Genomic DNA, 23,643 nt, shown 5'->3' on the forward strand with positions numbered 1-23,643 from the left:
AACCCGAAGATATTGAAAGCTTTCTGATTAGGATTGGCTTCATTACAAGCAGCAGACCAGAAGGATGAAGACAGAAGAAAATCTGATTCAATACAAAGGAGCGAAAAAAAATAAGAAGTATATTGTCGTCTTGAAACGATATACATTAGGCAGAACCGACTAAAATAAATTGGATAATTTCAACGCTACCATTAAAACTGGAATAACTCCAGCCACCTTCCACACCACCAGCGCACCCCCCTCCACCCCCCGTAAATAAGTTATGGAATTTGACAGAATCGACAAATGTGAACTCATTTTTTTAAATTGCGAAAAATCGATGTCCTTGAACAAGATCTGCCTCTTTGAGATAACCGTTAATGCTCAGAGTACGGAAAGGCAACGTGGTCCTTCGAAACTAAACGGGAGTTTCCTCTACTCTTTCCGTATAGTGTTGCAATTTTCAACATGTGTCCGACTTCCAGTTGAATGTGTTTCAAACTGGTACGCTTTCTTCCTCCTTCCTCCGTGTCTGCCTCTAATCTCAGCGCCCCCTCCCTCCCCCCTCCGCCCATCCTTGCTATCCGCTGCAGTTCACTTCGCCATCCCCTGTCAGTTCACGGTTGGCTCCCTCAAGCTGCAGCCTCCGGGGGTCTCCTGAGTTCTGGACCATGATGAGCGACACGTCTCCGGCAGATGATAGCACAGTATAGAGCACATCTGGCGAACTTGATGCTTGAAGTGGCGAGAGAGCGCGGAGTGCTTTGGGTTTTGTTATTGCGCTGAAGCGCAACGGTACTCACAGCCCAGAGGAGTTGCGACTGGAAGCTCGATCCTTTACATGAGCCCCTGTATCGAAGGTAAGGACATAGCCTCTTAAACCATTTTTAGCAGCTGGACTTTACTTTTAATCCTTTATCGCCAGAACAAATGGCCAATGGTTCCCAATTATTCTCATTGGATTCTTAAACCGCTGTTAACTGCGCTTAGTATTGTTTTCACTTTAGCAATGATGTAGGATGCGTTTGTCCTATTTCGTATAAGCAACAATAATCGACTATTTAAGACCGAGTCTTTTGTCAGAATTCGGTAAGTGAAAATATAAGATTTCCAACATCAGGGGAGAACATTTCGTCCAAGACTGGTCAACCAGATGAATTAAACCCGGCGTACTTTTATATGTGTACCCCGGTATAATGCAATTAGTCTGTAAATTGATGGTTTGTTCTGAGACTTAAGCGAAGGCTGTACAGCCTTAAATGGAAAGTGTTAATCTATTGAACCCATTTGAGTGACACAGTGGCGCAGTCAGTAATGTTGCTGCCTTGCAGACACCCGGGTTAAATTCTGAACTCAGGTGGTGAGTCTGTGGAGCTTGCGTGACGCCATGGTTTTCCTCCGGGTGCCTGGCTTCCCAAAGGCATGTGGACTAGTAGGATAATTGACCACTGTAAACTGTGCTTAATGGATAAATGAGCTGGGAATGAGAGGAGAATGAAAATGGATTGGATTAAATGGGCAATTATTGGTATGGATTGGAAGGGCCCAAGGTCCGTTTCTGTATTGCATGTGGCTGTGACTTTGCAGGAAACCTTACTAGTTGCGTATCGAGCCCAGAAGGGCATCCCTCAGCATTCTGTGGAAGCTCCTATTATCAGAGTTGTTGAAAGAGCAGTCTTACAGTACAGTATATGCACAGGAAGGTAAGAAACTGCAGCAGATAGTGGACTCTGCCCAGTACACCAAGGGACACCGCTCTCCACCACCACCAGCAAATACAGGCAGCACTGCCTCGAGAGAGCAACGTCCATGTCCACGGTTAAAGATCCCCACCATCCAAGCGAGGCCTCCTTTTTGCAGTTACCATTGGGTAGGAGATACAGAGACCTCAGGTCCCACAACATCTAGTTCAAGAACAGTGACTTCCCTTCAACTATCTGGCTCTCAAACCAACTGGCATAGCCCTAATCACTGGAGTTTAGCAACTCCAATACCACTTTTGTCACTCTGCACTAAAACTTTTATTTTGATCTAGTTTTGTTCTTTCTTGTAAAAAAAGTGTAATTTGTATTTAGTTAATGTTTTTCTTGTAACTGCTGCTTATGTGTATTCCATTTCACCTGTGCTTATTTGTACTTGTGCATATGACAATAAACTTTTACCTTAACTTAGTGAAGGAAACAGATAAATACAGGAAAATAATCAATGTTGCTAACTATGTCTCCTCAATTGATGAGAATGGAGAAAAAAATTAAGTGTGAATCGCAACACCACTATAAACCTACAGGCAAGTAGAAAAATCCTCCATTAGTCACTCTTTGTCTCCTGCCAATCAGTGAATCTTCTATCTAAGCTAGTATTTTTCCTGTAATACCAGGGGTTCTTATCTTGTTTAACACCTTGTCAAAGGCCTTCTGAAAATCCAAGTACACAACATGCACTGACTCTCTTTTGTCTATCCTGCCCATTATTTCCTCAAAGAATTCCAAAAGATTTGTCAGGCAAGATTTCCCCTTAAGGAATCCATACCAGTCTGTAGTCTCGCCTCTCTTTTACTCTTTATATATATCTAAACAATCTTTTTATATCCTCTTGTATGTTATTGGCCTATTCCATCATGACATTCAAGTACCCCAAAACTTCATCCTTGATAATGAACTCCAACATCTTCCCAAGCATGAAGATTAGGCTAACTACCTTAGATTTCCTCTCTTTTGTCTTCCTCCCTTCTTAAAGAGCTGAGTGACATTTGCAATTTTCTAGTATCCCAGAACATTCCAAAATCTAGTAATCTTGATCACTACTAATGCCTCCACAGCCTCTTCAGCTACACCCCTAGGGTGTAGTCCATCTGATCCAGGTGACTTGTCCACCTTCAGACTTTTCAGCTTCCCAAGTATCTACTCCTTAGTAACAGTAATGACACTCACTTCTGCCCCCTGACACACTCAAATTTCTGATATACTGCTGGTGTCTTCCACAGTGAAGACTGATTCAAAAATGTATTAAGTTTGTTTGTCATTTTTGTCCCCCATTATTACCACTCCAGTGTCATTTTCCAGTGGTCCGATATCCAGTCTCACCTCTCTTTATATATCTGAAAAATCTTTTTATATCCTCTTGTATATTATTGGCTCGCTCGCCTTTTTATTTTATATTTTCTCTCCTTATTGCTTTTTTAGCTGCCTTTTGTTAGTGTTCTAAAATGTTCACAATCCTCTAACTTCCCACAATTTTTTTATGTTACATGCACTTTTATTTGCTTTTAAGCTGTCTTTGACTTCCCTTGGCACCTATTGTTGCCTCATCCCCTTAGAATATTACTGTTTTCTTTGGGATTTCTTCAGATCTTTCAGCTTCCCAGGCACCTTCTCCTTAGTAATAGCAACTACGCTCACTCCTGCCTCTTGACACTCTCGAATTTCACTGTTGTCTTCCTCTGTGAAGACTGACAAAAATACTTAAAAATTCATCCACCATTTCTTTGTCCCCTATTACTACCTCTCCAGCATAATTTTCCAGCCATCCGATATCCACTCTCATAGCTCCTTTTCTCTTTATATATCTAAAAAAACTTTTGTTATCCTCTTTTATATTATTGCCTAGTTTATCTTTTTTCATTTTTTTCTCTCCTTATTGTGTTTTAGTTACCTTCTGTTGTTTTTTAAAAGCTTCCTAATCCTCTAACTTCCCACTAATTTTTACTATGTTATATACCCTCTCTTGATTTTATGTGGTCTTTGACTTCCTTTGTCAGACACAGTTGGCACATCCTCCGTTTAGAATATTTCTTTTTCTTTGGGATTTGCAGTATCTATCCTATGCCTTCTGAATTGCTCCCAGAAACTCCAGCCACTGCTGTACTGCCATCATCCCTGCTTTCCATTTACTCCCCTGTAATACTGATACATCTGACTTTATCTTCTCCCTTTCAAAGTGCAGGGTGAATTCAATCATAATATGATTACTATCTCCTCAGGGTTCCTTTACCTTAAGTTCCTTAATCATATCTGGTTCATTACAGAGCACCCAAACCAGAACTGTCTGGCTCCTAGTGGGTTTAACCACAAGCTGCTCAAAGAAGTAATCTCATATGCATTCTAGAGATTCTGTCTCTTGTGAAACAGCACCAACCTGATTTTTCCCCAACCTACCTGCATATTGAAATCCCCCATGACTATTGTAACATTGCATCTTTTACATGTCTTTTCTATCTCCCATTGCAATTTGTACCCCACATCTTGGCTGCTGCCGGCTGGTGGTGCAGTGGCATCTGCACTGGACTCCAGGGCGAGTGGTCCTGGATCTGAGTCGGGCTGGCTCCTTACTCGCCTTCCGTCCCTGCTAGGTTGAGCGTTGAGCTAGCAACTCAGCGTCATAAGAAACAGACAAGTGCTAAAGAAATGGCAAATGTTGCCGCCCGATGTACCACAAGGCACAGAGAGGAATGACAACAGCAACAATCCTGGCTACTGCACAGAGGTCTGTGTGGGTATGTGCAGCTCTTGTGTGGGACAACTCTTAAAGAACGGAAGCTAATTCTGAAAATCGCCGGGATCCCCTTCATTTACTTGGGACCCCGTACCACTTAGCTGTGGCAGGAGACGGTTGCCAACCAGTTTCTAACTAGCATCGGACGCATGGGACACAACACCATGCTGAGAACAAACAGTTTTTAAATAGCGTCAGTTGTGTGCACTTGTGTTCAAAAAGCAGTGATTTTTGATAGTGATGGCGAGAAATTCAGATAATTCAGAACCAATTTGCTCCCTGCAGTTTCAAGCATTCAGGCTTGGAGATACCAGAAACACCCAGGAGTGAAAAATGAAATAATTTCATTACTTCAACAAGTTAGGAACTACAAAGGTATTTGAAGGGATCAACAGTCATCTTTAATCTTGAATGTAACAATGAAAATGAAGATGTGGGGGATGCAATTGTCAATATCACTGTATGAAGGTAGTCCATTATCTACACGAGGTGTCTGCACTGATTTTGTTCACTTACAGTCAATCAAAATAATATGCTACTGTACACTGGATGAATTACACTGTTGATAACTATTAAGAACTAATACACAGTTGTCTCATACTGTGGTAGAATTGATAGTTCTAATTTATTCTGTATTTCGTTTAAATACTTAATTTATTACACAGTAAAATGGCGGTTTGTCTTTTGTTAAACGTTTTTAACCATTTGTTATATAGTTAAAAATGTACTGATCCCAATGCGTCCAAACTAACCGGAATTCACTCTATATTTTTACTTATATTTATATGTATATGTAGTTACAAACTAGATATCAGTGAAAAGGCTTTGACTTGAATTTTTCTGAGTGGGACATGTCAGACTTATTTCCTTTTCCTCCATGCTCACCTTTTCTGCATCCAGGGGGCTGATCCTGTTTGAGACCGTCACAGAGCCAAACAGCATGGCCTTTAGCCTTGAATGATGGAATAACACAGACAGGCCTGACCAACTCTTACTCACATTATTCCACTGGAAGTCTTTACCAGATGGCATTGAATTTTCCCCTGCATTGCTAATTCCCAAAGCTACCAAAAATAGTACAAATAATCGGTTGAATAACTAGTTGACAATCAAAATAAAGAGTAAAATTAACTTTTAAGCTAACAAAACATGAGTAATTCACAGAAAAAAATGCAAGGTACCTTATCTTTCCTTTTCTTTACCTCAGCGCAGCAATCTCATTCCATGACTGTGCTGACTGAGCTAGTTTTAACATAGCTCAGGCATCCGGACCCCATTCCCCACACAAATGCAAAGTAATCTAAGCACACTCCTGCTCTGCCACTGGGTTGAATGGTAAATCTATAAGGTGTAACTGAGAAAACTGCCAGCAGGTGTGCCGTCTTGATTTATGGAAAATAAATCTACTCAACTTGACACTTTTTAAAAAAAAACTATGATGAAAAAGAAAGAAAGTAAAACAGAATAATTAAAATGAAAAAGGAATAATTTTCTTTAAAGTGCAACAATACAAAGCTGAAGAGATTAGATGAATGAAGAATTGAGAAAAACTGCAGATTTTGAAAATTTGAAATAAAATAAAAGCAAACAAAAATGTTGGACAAAGTCATCAGGTGAGGCGGTATCTGAGAAGATGAGAAATGCTCAATGTATTAGATTGGGGACCCTTCATCAGAACTGAGAAAGAGAGGTTCCAATTCCCCGTTCTGGCAAAGGATCACAGACAATAAGTGTTGATGGTGATCCTTCCTGAGGAGATTTCCCAGCACTTTCTGATATTATCCCATAGATACAGTGACTTATTTACTGGTCCAAAGGAGGTGGATTGGCAGTCATCAATGGCAGTCATATTATTGAAATATTGCTCATGCTGATAATTAAATGTAACTACTTCAAGAGAGGGCAATGGCAAGGGGCAATTTTCATTAATCTAACTGTGTTAAGAGTATTGCAAAACAAACAGGATTCAAAGCTCACATTGTAGACCAAAAGGTATTATTAGCAGCCACAGGGAACAAACAATTATTATAGAACATGATCTCCATTTCAGTACTAGCAAAGGCTCAAGATTTTAGATGCCGAATAATCAGCCCAACTTTGAAGTACAACACCACTGAGGTACAAAGTAAAGGAGGCAAGTCTAGGGCTAGACTTAGTCTACAAGATTATGGTGTTGAGCGGTTGGGAGAAGGGGTGGAGTGTTTGGGAGTGGAGGTAGAGTGGAATGAGAGTTGATTGCTAGCAGTTGGTAAGGGTGCTCTATTGAGCACTGATCAGGGTTACTACCTTTGGGGCTGGAGCAGGAGTAAGGGCAGAACAAGATGAGTAGGTAAATAGATAAGTTAAATTAGAACTACCCAACTTAGTTTCCAAACACCAGATTGAATCTGCTTAGAGAAGCCCCTTCAAATCCTGCAGAGATGGCAGTGCTTTCTGAACTTTCTTGGCCTGGGACAAGAAACCAGGTAGACTCATTTCTCCAGAATCCACTCTAAATGAGCATTACACAGGGAATAATGCCATTACCTAGGAGTCCAGCATGGAAAACACATCACTGGCGCAAATATAGTTGGCATCAGGAAACATATAGTCAAATTTCCACAGTAGCACATTTCAACCCCGAAAGCATTATAATCATGATCCACCCTGAATAGAAACCTCAGCTTCTATATACAAAGAACTGCAGAAAACAAGATTGCTTGCAAATTTCCACATAAATTACTTATGATGTTCTCCATTAATGTGATTGAGAAAATAAATTTCAAATAACATCCAGATTAGTTTGTATGATGCATTTTGAGTATTTTACTAACAATCTTGCAAAGTAAGTAGCTTCTCACTCTGTGGAAAATGCTGCAGAGAGCCCATGGTAAATTAAAAAAAAAACAAGATATTCTGCGGATGCTGGAAGTCTAGAGCAACACGCACAATATTCTGGAAGAACTTAGGTCAGGCAGTGTCTATGGAAATGAATAAATAGTCAAATGGTTAGCAGTATGTCATTAAACTAGAATGGAAAATATTTTTCAAGATTTCTTTTGTGCTGCACAGTTCTTTACCAGCTTGAAGACTTTTTTTCATATTCAGATAAATTCCAGTCACCTTCCTTTCTTTTTGCCTTCATCTGTGTGCCTATGCCCAAATGATGCCTGTTCACTCTCGCTTTTCACTTTGACCCATGCTGCTGTGTTAATGCCACACAGCCAAACCTTTCTAACAAGCTGCTGTGAAACACTCTGTTGAACATCGTGTGAAAATTCAGAATTATGAATTCACCGAAGGTCCTGAACATGCATCCTTATCCACAGCTGGTCCAGATTTAGTCTGGGAAATTGTGTGTTCATAACTTAACTTTAAGTGGGTTAGGTTTCTAAAATAAGGAAATAACACTTCAATTATACAGAGATTCGGTCAAAATCGGAGTAAAAGTAAAATATATTATCAAAGTATGTACAGCAAACATTACATATACCATTTGGAGATTCATTTTCTTGCAGGCATTTACAGAAAAATAGAATTTACAAAATACTACACATAAAGAAAGATTGACAAACAACAAATATGTAGAAGAGACAAATTGGGCAAACAAAAATAAATAATGAGAACATGAAATGAAGAGTCCTTGAAAGTGAGTACATAGGTTGTGGGAACATTTAAGCGATAGGGCAAGTGAAGTTGAGTAATGTTATGCCCTTTGGTTCAAGAGCCTGCTGGTTGAGTGGTAATAACGGTTCATGAGCCTGGTGATGTGGGATCTGAGGCTCCTGTACCTCTTCCTAATAGCAGCAGTGAGAAGAGAGCATGACCTGGGTGGTGGATGCTGCTTTCCTGCGACAACATTTCATATAGATTTGCTCAGTGGTGGGGAGGGTTTTACCCTTGATGGACTGGGTCATACCCACTACATTTTGAAGGATTTTCTGTTCAATGGCATTGGTGTTTCTAAACCAGGCTGTGATGCAGCCGGTCAATATACTCTCCACCAAACATCGATACAAGGTTGAATTATAGGATTCTGATTGTTACCGGTTAACTGCTATCATATGAAAGGCATGACAGTGCCTCTACTTTCTTAGATGGGGAAAATTCTGTATGTCATCTAAAACTCGGACAATCTTCTCTAGATGCACAGAGGAGAGTATCATGACTGGTTGCATCACTGCCTGGCATGGAAGCATCAAAGCCCAGGAATGGAAAGTGGTAGAATCATCCAAGCTGTTCTTTGCACTTTACTGAAACATCAAAGTCCAAGCACAAAACAGCGTGCAATATTGAAAGTGAATAACCTTGTGAATGACTTTTGAAAGGTTAAGTTATTCAGTCATTAAAGTCTGAATGACCCTGGATGGTGACTATCAAATTTGCCCACGATATTCAAAATATACTGGCAATAGATGATTCTTTACCATTGGTTGGAAAATTTACTTCACACGTTTAGTCAGCCTCATGACAGTTGCAGAGTTGTCAAGTTACCTATATTATCAAGTGACACAATAATTTAGATTTAAAAATGACTACCTTGTACTTTTAATTGGGTTTTGAATTTGTTTCACTGTCACACATCTCAATCTTATTATATCCAGTGTTGACTGTTACAGTTTCATAGGAATATGATTATGAATATGAGGACACGCAGTCCCCTTTTATTGCCATTTAGTAATTCATGCATTAAGAAATGATAAAATGTTTTTCCAGAATGATATCACGAAAAACACATAACAATCTGACTTAAAAACTAACAAAAACCACATAATTATAACATATCGTTACAACAATGCAAAGCAATACCGTAACTTGATAAGAACAGACCATAGCACTGTAAAAGTCTCAAAGTCTCTCGAAAGTCCCATCATCTCACACAGACGATAAATCTCCAGTGCCACCAACTTCTCGATGCAGCATCCCGGAAGCATCCAACCACAGTCCGACTCTGAGTCCGTCCGAAAAACTCCGAGCCACCTATTCGACACCGAGCACCGAACACCAACTCTGCCGAGCGCTTCGACCCCAACCCCGGCAACAGGCGATACGCAAAGCCGAGAATTTGGGGCCTTCATCTCCGGAGATTCTCGATCACACAGTAGCGCTTCTCACGGCTGTCTCCATCAAATCCGGATTGTGCACAGCCCCTTGTTACACATAACCGATATTCATTCAGAACGGCTGCGCGCGCTGCGTCGCGCCGCCATCTTCCCCTCCCTCCCGCAGCCGATCTCGAGGCCTTCTGTGTACCAAGCCATGATGGTTCACTCCTTAATCTTTCTTAAGTGTCTTTCATTCTGGACCTCTTTGAATGCGATTCATCATGATGCTTGATTTAGAAATTTGACAGATATCTTAACAATTCTATTTAAGATGAAGCATAAACTGCAACTTTCTCCATTGGTTCAAAAAGTATTGTATCAAAAACTAATTCCACCCAGAAAACTGACCACACTCACCCAATCGTACATTGCAGAATTATGTTCTTGGTGGGTATTTATAACCTTTTGCAAAGATTGTAAAAATTACATTGCTTTTTGTAGATGTAAGCTCAATTATTTCAGTAAGAATTTTTGGTGAAACCAGTTTACAGAAATTACATAACGTATTGTATTGTGTAGCTCTGTAGTTTATTTTCAGTTAAGATCAACATTAGTTTATTTTCAGTTAACATCAGGTCATTCAGCAGTTGAGACTTACACTTTCATGTAAAAAAATGCTGCATTGTTTGTAATAAGTCCTTTTTCACATTAATAAATATATTTTTATGTAAAGCTCTGTTTCTTAAAGGCCATATATTTGTGACAATGAAGATTAGCATTGAACAGAGAGTAGGTACAATGTCTAATATAGAAACCAGTGCTGGTCAGATCAGAAAGTATCCAACTTTGATTCCGGAACTCGAGGAGATCACTAAGTCTGCAAGAAATACATCGTTGTAACTAGACGGCAGGATTGCATCAAAATCACTTACACCATCCTTTCTTCAAAATGTTTATCCATTTTCTCAGCAATGCTAGCTGCATTTTGAGTAGGGGAATACTGAAACAGAACACAAGTCGTGCGAGTATTACCCAAGTCCAAGTGATAATGTAGCAGTGTCAGAAATATATTGTTCTTTACATTGATTTCTTACATTAAGAACTGAGTTACATTATTTACATGATAAAAATACCAAATGTATTCCATGACCTATTTAAGAAAACACAGTTGTAATGACTTGGAATATAGAAGTCATAAGCATAAGAAGTCATAACACATTAAATTTGAAAGTATATATTTATCACAAACAATTGTATTTCCCTAGTTTGTTATATATTTGTGCGTAGTATAGCAATATTGCCACAGATCTTGAACGACTACCAAAGCATTTGCATCTCATTGTACTGTATTTTAATGAATCTATAATAAAGTATTGGTCATGGCAATAAAGCAGAGTTCAAAGTCTGGTTTAATGTAGGTTGAAACTTAATAGGTTCAGGCATGTGTATGCTGTGCTGATGTATTATTAAGATCAAAATTATGAACCATAGGGATTTTGTAGCAATGAAGGACATCTTTTCCATAAATATGTCTTCTATGAGCAAAATTAATTACAAACATAATGTATCTAAGCATTCTTTTATTACTTTTACAAAGGAAAGGAAGAGGTTGGATCAGATCCAGTTTTCTACACTCAAATGGTATTAAATCATGCCCCACAACAATATGAGTAGGATTTTGATAAGATCTTACATCACCTGGAAAAGGAGGTTGTGTTATGAGGGAAAAGTCAGGCTGGCTAATCTGGAGGAGAAGCAATATCCTGGTCCGGAGCTTTAATTCTGCTGCTCAGGAGGGTTTAAATTAGTTCGGCAGGGGGATGGGAACCAGAGCACCAGGCTAGGAAGTGAGAAAGTGAGTAGAATGCGGATGTCATGAACAATAAGACAGGCAGGACACAATGGAATGGATGGGTTGAAGTTTGTGTATTTTAATGCTAGGAGTATTATGGGTCACGATAATGAACTTAAAGCACAGCCCAGTACATGGAACTATGATGTTGTGGCCATAACAGAGACTCTGGTCAGAGGGGTCAGGAATGTTAATGTTCCAGGGTTTTGATGTTTTAGATAAGATGGAGGAGGAGATAAAAAAAGGGGTGGGGAGGGGTGATCTGCATTTTTTTTTAAATCATGGACAGTATCAGAGCTACATTCAGAGAAACATAATGAAGGCTCATCCACTGAGTCTACATGGGTAGAACTCAACAATAAGCTGCAATTCCTGATAGGACCACCCTGCCCCCAAAAAATAGTCATTGGGACATTGAGGAACAGATATGCAGGCAGATTAGGGAATGGTGCAAAAACAGCATGGTGCTGTACTGGGTGACTTCAACTTTCCTAATGTGACTTGGAACTCATTAGTACCAGAGGTAGGTTTAGATGAGGTAGAATTTATTAGGGGCACCCAGGAGTGTTTCTTAAATCAATATATAGATAATTTTAAAAAATGGAGGTGTTGCACAGGACCTGGTGTTAGGAAATGAGCCTGGACAGGTAATTGATCTTTCAGTCAGAAAACAGTTGGGGAACAGTCGTCACAACTCCTTAAATTTTAAGATAGCTAAAAGTAAGTATAAGTATTTAGTCAAAAGAATAAAAAGGAAATTAACGCAAGGTTTGGGAAGCTGAAACCAAACTGAGCCCTTGAGGACTACAAAGAAGCCAGAAAAGAACTCAGGAAGAAAAGTAGGAAAGGCAGGAGAGCCCATGAAAAGACTAAAGAGAATTTCAAGTCATTGTATGCATACATCAAGAGTAAGAGGATAAATAGGAAGTGGGTTAGAACCACTGAACGATAAAGGAAGGAATGTGCGCTTACTGGTGGACCTTGCGGGTGATATCTTAAATAAGTACTTTGCATCAGTGTTTACTAAGGAAAAGGACGTGGAAGACAGGAATTCAGTGTGGAGCATTTCTGGGATAAAGAAGGAGGTCATGCTGGGCCTCTTAACATTAAGCTGAATGAGTCCCCAGGGCTAGATGGGAAATACCCAAGTCGTTAATGGAGGCAAGGGATAAGATTGCTGGGGCTCAGACCACTATTGTCATGTCCTCTCCAGCCATAGGCAAGGTCTCAAAGAATTGACAAGTACAAATACTGTTCCATTTTTCAAGAAGGGAAATAAGGATAATCTTATAAACTATCATGTCAATGCTAGGGAGGTTACTGGAAAGGGTTCTTGGGGATAGGATTTAAGAGAAATCGGAAAATCATGGCCTGATTAGGGAGAGTTTCCACGTCTTTTTGCAGGGCAAGTCATGTCTTGCTAATTAAGTTTTTCAAGGAGGTGACAAAGCTGATTGATGAAGGTAAAGCAGTGGATGTTATAAACATAGATTTTAGTAAGGCACTTGACAAGTTATCTCATGGGAGGTTCATCCAGAGATAAAGATGCATAGGATCCACATCTTAATTTGGATTCAGCATTGGCTTGCAGTAGAATCAACAAAGGGTAGTCATTGATCAGGCTTATTTTGGCCTAAACCTCTGTGATTTGTGTTGATCCGCTAGGATCCAGACTAAGACCTTTGTTTGTGATGTATATAAATGACCTGGATGAAAACATAGATGAGTAGGTTAGTAAGTTTGCAGACAATGCAAGACTGGTGGTGTTGTGGACAGCATAGAAGACTAGCAAAGGATATAGTGTGATACAGGTCAGTTGCAGATATGGATGGAACAAAGGCAGAAGGAACTTAACCTGACCTAATGGAAAGTGTTACACACACAAAATCCTGATGAAACTCAGAAGGTCAGGCAGCATTTCTGGAAATGAATGAACTATTGAAGTTTCAGGTTCAAAACATCGACTGTTTATTCACTTCCATCCATAAATGCTGCCTGACCAGGATTTTGGGTGTGTTGCTCTGGATTTCCAGCACCTGGAAAAACCCTTAACAGTGCTGATGTGCAGAGAGGTCTTGGGGGTTTAATTCCATCACTCCTTGAAAGTGGTAGCACAGATTGATAGGGTGGTAAAGAGCGGCAAACAACATGCTTGCCTTTATTAGTAGAGGACTGAGTTCAAGAGTCAGAAAGTTATGTTTCAGCTTTGTAAAACTCTAGTTGGGTTGCATTTGGAGTATTGCATTCAATTCTGATCACCTCACTATAGGAAAGATGTAGAGGCTTTGGAGAGGGTACAGAAGAATTTACCAGGATGCTGCCTGGATTAGAGGGCGTGTACTATAAAGAGAGATTGGACAAACTTGGGTTGTTTTCTCTGAAGCTGCGGAGAATGAGAGGCGATCTGATCAAATTTTATAAGATTATAAAAGGCATAGTTGGAACAATATCTTTACAATATCTTATTCATACAATATCTTTTTCCTCAGGTTGAAATATCTAATCCAGGAGGGCATTCATTTAAGGTGAAAGGAATTCAAAAGAGATGTATGGGACAAGTTTTTTCTTACACAAAATCGGTGCCTGAAACATCCTGCCGGGACTTATAATGGAGACAAATGTGACAGAGGTGCTGAAGAAATTTTTAGACAGGCTCATGAATATGTAGGAAATGGAAGGATATGGACTTTGTGTAGACAGAAGAGATTTATTTGGTTAGGTATTTGGATGCTAATTTAATTAGTTTGGCACAGTATCGTGTGCTGAATGTGCTGTGTTGCTCTTTGTTCTGTGTTCTATATCTATTGGAGTATATTGAAATAAAACTAGAGAAGAAGAATTTTAACAAAGACAAAAGTCTCGCTCTAAGTAAGAATTGGAATTCTTACATTACTGATTGGATGAGGACTAACCAATCAGGAGGGAGGGAGGGATGACGGGGGTATAAATACCACTGGGCTAGACATGTCCAGGCATCATCCCTAATGAAGATAGCAGAGTTTGTGATTGAAATGTCAGTAAAAATCGATACCTGTACCCAGCTGGAAGCCCGAGAAGAGTTTATTCATCACTCCTTGAATGTTTTTAAGGTAGAACACAGAGCACAGAACATAGACGAGTACTGCACTGGACAGGCTATTCAACCCATGATGTTGTGCCAATGTTGATTTTTCATAGTCATTCCTTATCATTGCTGAAAATACACTGTGTGTGTGTGTGTGTGTGTGTGTGTGTGTGTGTTTACACTTTAACCATGAAGTTTTTGCTTTACTGACTCATATGAATACAACACAAGTGTAACAAGCTTGTGAAATTTTAAAAACCCCTCAGTGAATATAGGTTCTTTTGAATGGATTTCAATATCGATATTGGTTCCCTCCAGCTAAAGGAGCTCAGGGACTATATGTCATCTTCAGAAAGGGTCTAGGCACCCTTCACCTTGTTGGTATCAAGATTTCTGACAGATTAGGCTGATGGGGGCATTCTTGATCAGGGCCACCACTTGACCATATCTCTACCACTTCACCCTATCAGAACTGATAGGGGACTGAATGGGCAAGCCGACAGAGCAAGTGTATTCCTAAAGGAAGCAATATCATGATTAACCTTATGAATATAGTCAACTATTCCTTAAGAAACAGAGGAAGCATTGTTTAATCATGTGGAGAGAATTCCTTATGTTTTGGGCTAGAGCTCCCAATTAATTTACTCTCCGGTATCGGAAAGTAGGAAACCAAACAAGTTAACAAAGTCCACAACTTGGAAACAAATATGGAAGAAATTTCAAAGTCAACAGAAGGATTAGAATCCCCTTCTTTCTTTTTTTTTTGAAAGGTATAACTGTTCCACCCTAATGGGATGAAGACCATAAGACGTAGGAGCAGAATTAGAATTAGGCCATCGGGCCCATTGAGTCTGCGTCACCATTCAGTCATGGCTGATCTTTTTTTTTCTTCTCCTTAATCCCAGTTCCTGGCCTTCTCCCCATAACCTTTGATGCCATGTCCAATCAAGAACCTATCAATCTCTGCCTTAAGTACACCCAATGACCTGGCCTCCACAGCTGCATGTGGCAACAAATTCCACAAATTCACCACCCGTTGGCTAAAAAAATTTCTCCACATCTCTGTTTTGAAAGGGCACCCCCTCTATCCTGAGGCTGTGTCCTTTTGTCCTAAACTCTTCCATCATGGAAAACATCCTTTCCACATCTACTCTGTCTAGACCTTTCAACAGTCGAAAGGTTTCAATAAGATCCCCCTCATCCTTCTGAATTCCGGTGAGTACAGACCCAGAGCCATCAAGCATTCCTCGTATGATAACCCTTTCATTCCTGGAATCATCCTTGTTAACCTCCTTGGAACCTCCTCTTTGTTTATACAGATACAATCATTAAACAGTGCATTGAGCTAGAATAAAGTAAAATAATAACAATGCAGAATAAAGAATAAAAGCTACCAAGAACGCAGTGCGGGTAAATGATAAAATGCCCACCGAGCCTGCTCTGCCATTCCATCATGGCTGATCCTGGATTCCACTCAACTCCATACACCTGCCTTCTCACCAAATCCTTTGATCTCCTGACCGATCAGGAGACGATCAACTTCTGCCTTAAGTATACCCATGGACTTGGCCTCCACCGCAGTCTGTGGCAGATTCACTATACTCTGGCTAAAAAAATTCCTCCTTACCTCTGTTCTAAAAGGTCACCCCTCAATTTTGAGGCTGTGCCCCCTAGTTCTGGATACCCCCACCATAGGAAACATCCTCTCCACATCCACCCTATTTCGTCCTTTCAACATTCTATAGCTTTCAATGAGAACCCCACGCATTCTTCTAAGTTCCAGTGAGTACAAGCCCAAAGTTGCCAAAAGCTCCTCATACATTAACCCTTTCATTCCTAGAATCATCCTTGTGAACCTCTTCTGGACTCTTTTCAATGACAACACATCCTTTCTGAGATATGGGGCCCCAAACTGTTGACAATACTCCAAGTGCAGCCTGCCTAGTGTCTTATAAAGCCTCAGCATAATCTCCGTGCTTTTATATTCTATTTCCCTTGAAATAAATGCCAATATTGCAGTTGCCTTCTTTACCACAGACTCATCCTGTAAATTAACCTGCTGGGTGTCTTGCACGAGGACTCTTTAAGTCCCTCTGTATCTCTGATGTTTGAGATTTCCCCCCGTTTAGGTAACAGTCCGCATTATCATTCCTTTTACTAAAATGCATTATCAGACATTTCCCAACACTGTATTTCATATGCCACTTTTTTGCCCATTCTTCCAATTTGTCTAAGTCCCACTGCTATCGCATTACTTCCTCAGCACTACCTACTCCTCCACCTATGTTTGTATCATCCATGAACTTTGCCACAAAGCCATCAATTCCGCTATCCAAATCATTGACAAACAATGTGAAAGGTAATGGTTCCAATAATGAGCTCTGAGGAACAGCAAAAGTCACTGGTGGCAAACCAGAAAAGGCCCTCTATATTCCTAGTCACTGTCAGCCATTCCTCTATCCATGCCAGTATATTTCCTGTAACACCATAGGATTTTATCTTGTTAAGCAGCCTCATATGTAGCACCTTATCAAATGCCTTCTGAAAATCCACGTAAATGACATCCTCTGCCTCTCCCTTGTCCACCCTGCTTGTTACTTCCTCAAAGGAATCTAAAAGATTTGTCAGGCAAGATTTCCCTTTACAGAAACCATGCTAACTTTGACTTATTTTATCATTAGTCTCCAAATACTCCAAAAACTCATCCTTAGTAATAGACTCCAGCACTTTCCCAATCACTGAGGTTAGGAAAATTGGCCTATAATTTCCTTTCTTTTGCCTTCCTCCCTTCTTAAAGTGGAGTGACACTTGTAATTATCCAATCCTCTGAGCCATGCCAGAATCAAGTGATTCTTGAAAGATCATGATTAATGCATCCGTTATCTCTTCAGCAACCTCTCTCAGGACTCTGGGATGTAGTCCATCTGGCCCAGGTGACTTATTCATCTTAAGACCTTGAGTTTGTCTAGCACTTCTTCCTTCGTAATAGGAATAGCACTCACTCCTGCTCCCTGACACTCACAGACCTCTGGCACACTGCTAGTGTCTTCAGTGAAGACAGATGCAAAGTACCCATTAAGTTCATCTGCCATTTCTTTGTCCGCCATTACTACCTCACCAGCATCATTTCCCGGTGGTCCAATTCAACTCTCACCTCCCTTTTACTCCTTTTATAACTGAAAGAACTTTTAGTATTCTGCTTTATATTATTGGCTAGTTTGCCCTCATATTTCATCTTTTCCCTTCTTATAGCTTTTTAGTTGTCTTTTGTTGGATTTTAAAAGCTTCCCAATCATCCAACTTCCCACTCACTTTTGCTACCTTATATGCCCTTCCTTTGGCTTTTACGCAGCCCTTAACTTCTCTTGTCTGCCACTGTTGCCTACCTCTACCATTTGAGAACAACTTCTGTGGGACATATCAGTCCTGTGCCTTGTGAACTATTCCCAGAAATTCCAGCCATCTCTGCCCTGCCATCATCCTCACCAGTATCCTCTCCAATCCACCTGGGAGAGCTCCTCTTTCATGTCTCTGTAGTTTCCTTTACATTAAGCTCCCTAATAAGCTCTGGATTATTATGAAACATTCAATGTAAGATACCCTTTCCCTATGTAGACTCAAGCACAAGCTGCTCTAAAAAGCCATCTTGTAAGCATTCAACAAATTCCCTCTCTTGTGATCAACACCAACTGGATTCTCTCAATCCCCTTGCATATTGAGGTCCCCATTACAATTCTGTCATTACCCTTATTACGTGCCTTTTCCAGCTCCCTTTGCAATTTCAGCCCCACATCTTGGCTACATATATAATTCCCATAATGTTTTTTTCACCCTTGCAGTTTCTTAACTCCACCCACGCAGATTCAGCATTCTCTGAATCTATGTCACCTCTTTCTAAAGGTGTAATTCCATCTCTTACCAATAGAACGACAAACAGCAATCCCAAGATCACTACCCTTGAGGTTCTGCTTCTCAGCTTCCCTCCTAACTCCCTGTATTCTGTTTTCAGGACTCCCTCCCTTTTTCTACCTATGTCATACAGGAAGTCTGACCAGGAGTATGACAACAATGGGACAGACACTGTCCTTGAGCATGGCTGTACGTGCTTTCAGGCTTTGCATCTTCTGCCCACTAGGAGAAGGGAGAAAAGAGAATGTCTGGGGTGGGTGGGGTCTTTGATTTTGCTGGTTTTGCTACTGAGGAAGCAAGAAGTATAGGTGGTCCATAGAGGGAAGGTTGGCTCCTGTGATGTGCTGAGCTGTGTCCACAACTCTGCAATTTCTTGCGGGTCACGTGCAATGCAGTTGTCACACCAAGCTGCTATGCACCCAGACAGAATGCTTTCTATGGTGCATTGATAAAACCTTTGTCAGAGTTGATGGGGACATGCTGAATTTCTTCAGCCTCCTGAGGAAGTAGAGGCATTGATGAGTTTTCTTAGCCATAGCATCAACATGGCTGGACCAGGACAGACTATTGCTGATGCTCACACCTGGGAGCTTGAAGCTCTCAACATTCCCAACCTCAACGCCATTGATGAAGACAGGACCATGTGCTCTACCCCCTTCTTGAAGTCAATGACCAGCTCTATTGTTTTGTTGACATTGAGGGAAATATTGTTGTCATGACGCCATGGCTGTGCTCTCTCTATCGCCTTCCTGTACTCCAACTCATCATTATTTAAGATATGGCCCACTACAGTGATACCATCTGCAAACTGTAGATGAAGTCAAGCAGAATCTGGCCATGCAGTCATGAGTGCACAGAAAATACAGTGCAGGGCTGTGGTTACAACCTTGTAGAGCACCAATGCATAGAATAATCATGGCAGAGGAGTTACTGCCTATCCTTACTCCTTGCAGTCTGTTGGTTAGAAAGTCAAGGTTCCTGTTGCAGAGGAAGGCATTAATTCCCAGGGTCCAGAGTTTGTTTAGGAGTTTGCTTGGAACAATAATATTGAAGGCAGAACTATTGCCAATAAATAATACAGTAGTCTGATGTACAGGTGGGTGGCTTTACTGTGAAGATGCTCCAAAGATGAGAGTAGAGCCATGGAGATGGCATCTGCCATAGACCTCTTTCGTCAGTAGGCAAACTGCAGTGGATCAGGTTTGTCTGGAAAGTTGGAGTTGATGCGTGCCACAGACAAGCCTCTTGAAACACTTCACAATGGTAAATGTTAAGTCACTGGGCGGTAATCGAAGGCATGTTATTTTGTTTTTCTTGGGTACCAGGATAGTAGTCGTATTCTTAAACAGGAGGGGGCCACAGTCTGAAGGCACAGCTTCAGATGGAGATGTTAAATGTGTCTGGAAGAATAGTTGCCAATTCTTCGTCAGTTCATTGTGGTAGATTTATAGAGCCAGACTGCATGGAAGCTGACCCTGCAATTCAACAAGTGACTGTTATGTACTCAATTACAATAATCCTATACTCATTCCTTTTTACTCTAGCCACATTCTTCTCAACTCCCCCCCCCCCCAAATTCCACCAATCATCTATCTCTTAGGGCAATTGACAATGGTCAATTACCCACCCAACTTGCACATCTTTGGAAACTAGCAGCCCCCAGAGAAAATCTCATGTGGCTACTGAGAAATCATGCAAGTTCCACAGAAGCAGCAGCTGGGGTCAGGACTGAAGCTGGATCCCTGCAGCTGTGAAGCATCTGCCTCACTGTGCCACCACTACATGGGTGGTGGTCAAGATGCTCCACTCATGAGATTCTCTTCACAATACAGTGGACTCCGGTTAATTGTTCCATCAGGGCAGCCACTTATTTGGGACATCTCTTCAAGAACAAAACAAATCAAAAAAATAGCCAGGATTCCCTTCATTAATTTGGAATACTATGCTACTTACTTGGGATAGGAGACTGTTGCCAAACAGTTTCTAATCCGGATCGGTCGCATGTGTGTCTGTTAGACACTACACCGTGATTAACATCAGTTGGATCTGTTTGAGTTCAATAATTGGCGAGAAATAAACTGTAAGACATTTCAGAATTGTTTTGCTCACTGCTGTTTCAAACGTTCAAATTGGGAGATGCCAGAAATGGCTGTGAGTGAAAATGAAATGATTTCGCTATTTCAACAAGTTAAGAACAACAAAGAATTCATCTTGATGAATGTTACAATGAAAGTGAAGATTTGGAAGATGCAATCATTGAAAGCATTGTATGACCTGCACTAGGTGTCTACACTGAATTTCTTCATTACAGCCAATTGAAAGAACATGGCCACATTCACTGGATGAGATGAATTCCTCTGTTGATAGCTATTAGGAACAAATTAAAAGTTTTATGGTACTCTAGTAGTATTGGTAATGTTCTAATTTGTTTTATATTTCATTTACATACATAACCCAGATTTGATCGGGAACCTGGATTCCACTTCTGTCAATGGCAGTACCTACAACCTTGGACACCTTAATTACGTGACCACTAGCTCCAACTCCAACCTCAATTGTGACCACCAGCACCTCCAGGCTGAGGCTTTACGCAGTACCGCTGGATCCCCAGTGGCCAAACGTTTTAATTCTGATTCCCATTCTTGTTCTGACATGTTGATCCGTGGCCTCCTCTTGTGCCAGAATGAGGCCAAACTCAGGGTAGAGGAGGAACTCCTTGTATTCCATCTAGGCACCCTCCAACCTGAATCCGTGAATGTTGATTTCTCCTCCCGGTGACCAAATCCACCCCCCACCTCACATTCTTCTGTTCTACACTCTGACCTTTTACTTCTTCTCACCTGCTTATTACCTTCCCCTGGGTCTCTTCTTCTTTCCCTTTCTCCTACTGTCCACTCTCCTCTCCTATCAGATTCTTTCTTCTCCAACCCTTGACCTTTTCCACCTGGCTTCACCTGTCACCTTCCAGCTAGCCTCCTCCCCTCCAACCTTTTTATTCTTCCCCCTTCCTTTCTAGTCCTGATGAAGGGTCTCAGCCCAAAATGTCAGCTGTTTATTCACTTCCATAGATGCTGCCTGACCTGCTGAGTTCCTCCAGCATTTTGTGTGTGTTGATTTAAATATGTAATTCGTTACTCAGTTAAAGGGTAGTTTGTTTTTCAATACTTTTGAAACTTCAGTTAACTGGGGCAGCTGTTTAATTCGCCAAATTGTACTGGTTCCGGTGTGGCCCAATTAACCAGAATCCATTATATCTTGCCAGTAGGTCAAAGCCCGATATGGCAGCCAGTAACCAAACATCTTGTAAGCAAATCTTGAAAAATTCCAGACAATGTTCCCAACATTTGTGCTCAATGTTCTTTGGTGGGGGAAAAATGAATTGTGTATTATTCCTTATCTTAGTACTTATATTATGTGCCTATTTCCTTGATTACCAGCTCAGAATAATTATGTTCAAGATTTTACCTTAGATCAAACTCTGGAGAACTTTAAAATAATATAATTTTCCCATTCATGCCTCTCATTACTTCCAACTGCTGTAGACACATCATTACAGGACAATTTAAAAGTTGGATCTAATTGCTCACAGGTATCTTGTTAAATATAAAGTACTCAGCCAATTGCAACTCATCATTATTAACACAGAACACAGGAGGATGCAGAACAAAGCTCAATTTCTGATGATAACTGTTTCTGTTCAATCAATGTCTCAATCAGACTAGTGATGGGAATAATTTTAGATTAAACAGGAAATTAATAGAGTTGAAATATTGTGTTCCCACAGGATTGATTTCACTTTTCAGTGAATTATAGAAAAAAATTACTTCCTTTGGGTGTAAAACCAATATTTCAGCATATCTGGTGTGCTCCTGCCTTGTGAATAAGATTTAAAAGATCACCTGAAACCTGTCTTGATTCAAGATCAATGTTATAGAGTCACTGAGCGACAGGTATTTCAGCCCATTGAGTCTGCACCAACTAGCAAGCACCCATTTACAATAAACCTACACTGATCCATTCTTAAAAATATTCCCCACATCCCATGGCGGTTGTAATACCACTTATCCTGGACTGTCCATGCCCTTACGGTATGAAAGTGTATTTATTTTGTGAATAGTGGATGGGAGAAGAGGAAATAGAAGTACATGGCCAGTAGTGTTGGAAGGTTTAGGAATTATTGAAAAGCCAAGTTGATGGTTGAGCTCACTGGATAAAAATGGAGAGAAAGGACAAACCACAATTCAACAAAGAGCGAGTGTAAGCATTACACATGGAAGAAAGTGCAGTCGACCAGAATTACATTTTAATGATTATTTTGGTCCATACCTAAGTAACCATTAATGGGGAAACACAGCACAACCTAATGTCTCACATATGGGAAGATTCCTTATTCCTTGGGTTTTCTGGTAGGCATAGCATCCCTTTCCCCTTCTGCACAAGCCCCAATTTCCAAGAACCAGAGTTGATCCCTCTTCTCCGAGCATTTTCTGAACAAGCTAATACTACATTCTTTTCTCCCTCAAATTGAAGCATTGTGTTCTTTACAATTATGCTGCACAGCAGGTTTATTTTATTTCTATGGGCTTCTCTGTGTGAGCTTCTATTGGGACTGAAGTAAAATGAATGCACGGTGTTTGAAATGAACTCCTTCTCCAATGCTACAGAGCTGTCTGTGTGTTGATCTGGCCCCTACCACAGCATTTATCAGGGCCACAGATCATAGCATCTAGTGCAGAGAACCTGTGATCTTTGTCAACAATGCCTGTCATTAAACAGATAGCACGCATTACAGAATGATCGTTATAGCTAAAATAAATGCCATGGCAGGGATCCTTTAATTCATGAGTGGCTTGCAACTTTCTACATGAGGTCCTCATTTATCTTGAACAAATATCTATAATCACAGCTTTGGTATTCTGATCCACCAGCCGTGTAAATTGATGATATCATTATATGCATGAAGTATACCAGGGAAATGAGTGAAATGCACAAAGAGTGCCTGATCTAATTTCTAACAGGCAGGACGTCCACTAGATCCAGGCACAAACACTTCTAAACATGGAGCACATGAAACACAATGCACTTCATATGTAGGATTTAGTTATTTCTACTCCAGTGAGCACTTGTTTAATAATTACTCAAAAACTAAACTGTGCTCTACTAGTAGCACGGGCTCTTCGAATGTGGCAGGAAAGTGGAAGAGATTTGAGATTGCTTGGCAAATGTGTGCTTTATGATGGTGCTTCACAAGTAGGTAAAACAAGTCCAGAGCAAACACTTACAGCAACTGGGATAGAACAGACTGGGTTTAAGATGTAGGTAAG

General features: G+C 40.5%; 1 protein-coding gene across 1 annotated transcript in view; it reads left to right on the top strand.

Moving 5' to 3' along the window:
- The first annotated feature begins 815 nt into the window (after positions 1-815).
- The window catches only part of drd3 (dopamine receptor D3), a 62,311-nt gene continuing 39,483 nt past the window's right edge, over positions 816-23,643 (top strand). Inside the window, exon 1 of the mRNA XM_063052525.1 lies at positions 816-839. The gene's annotated coding sequence lies outside the window, so the exon portion shown is untranslated. The remainder of the gene's footprint in view (positions 840-23,643) is intronic.

The sequence above is a fragment of the Mobula hypostoma genome, chromosome 6 (genome assembly GCF_963921235.1).
Source record: "Mobula hypostoma chromosome 6, sMobHyp1.1, whole genome shotgun sequence".
Taxonomy (NCBI): domain Eukaryota; kingdom Metazoa; phylum Chordata; class Chondrichthyes; order Myliobatiformes; family Myliobatidae; genus Mobula; species Mobula hypostoma.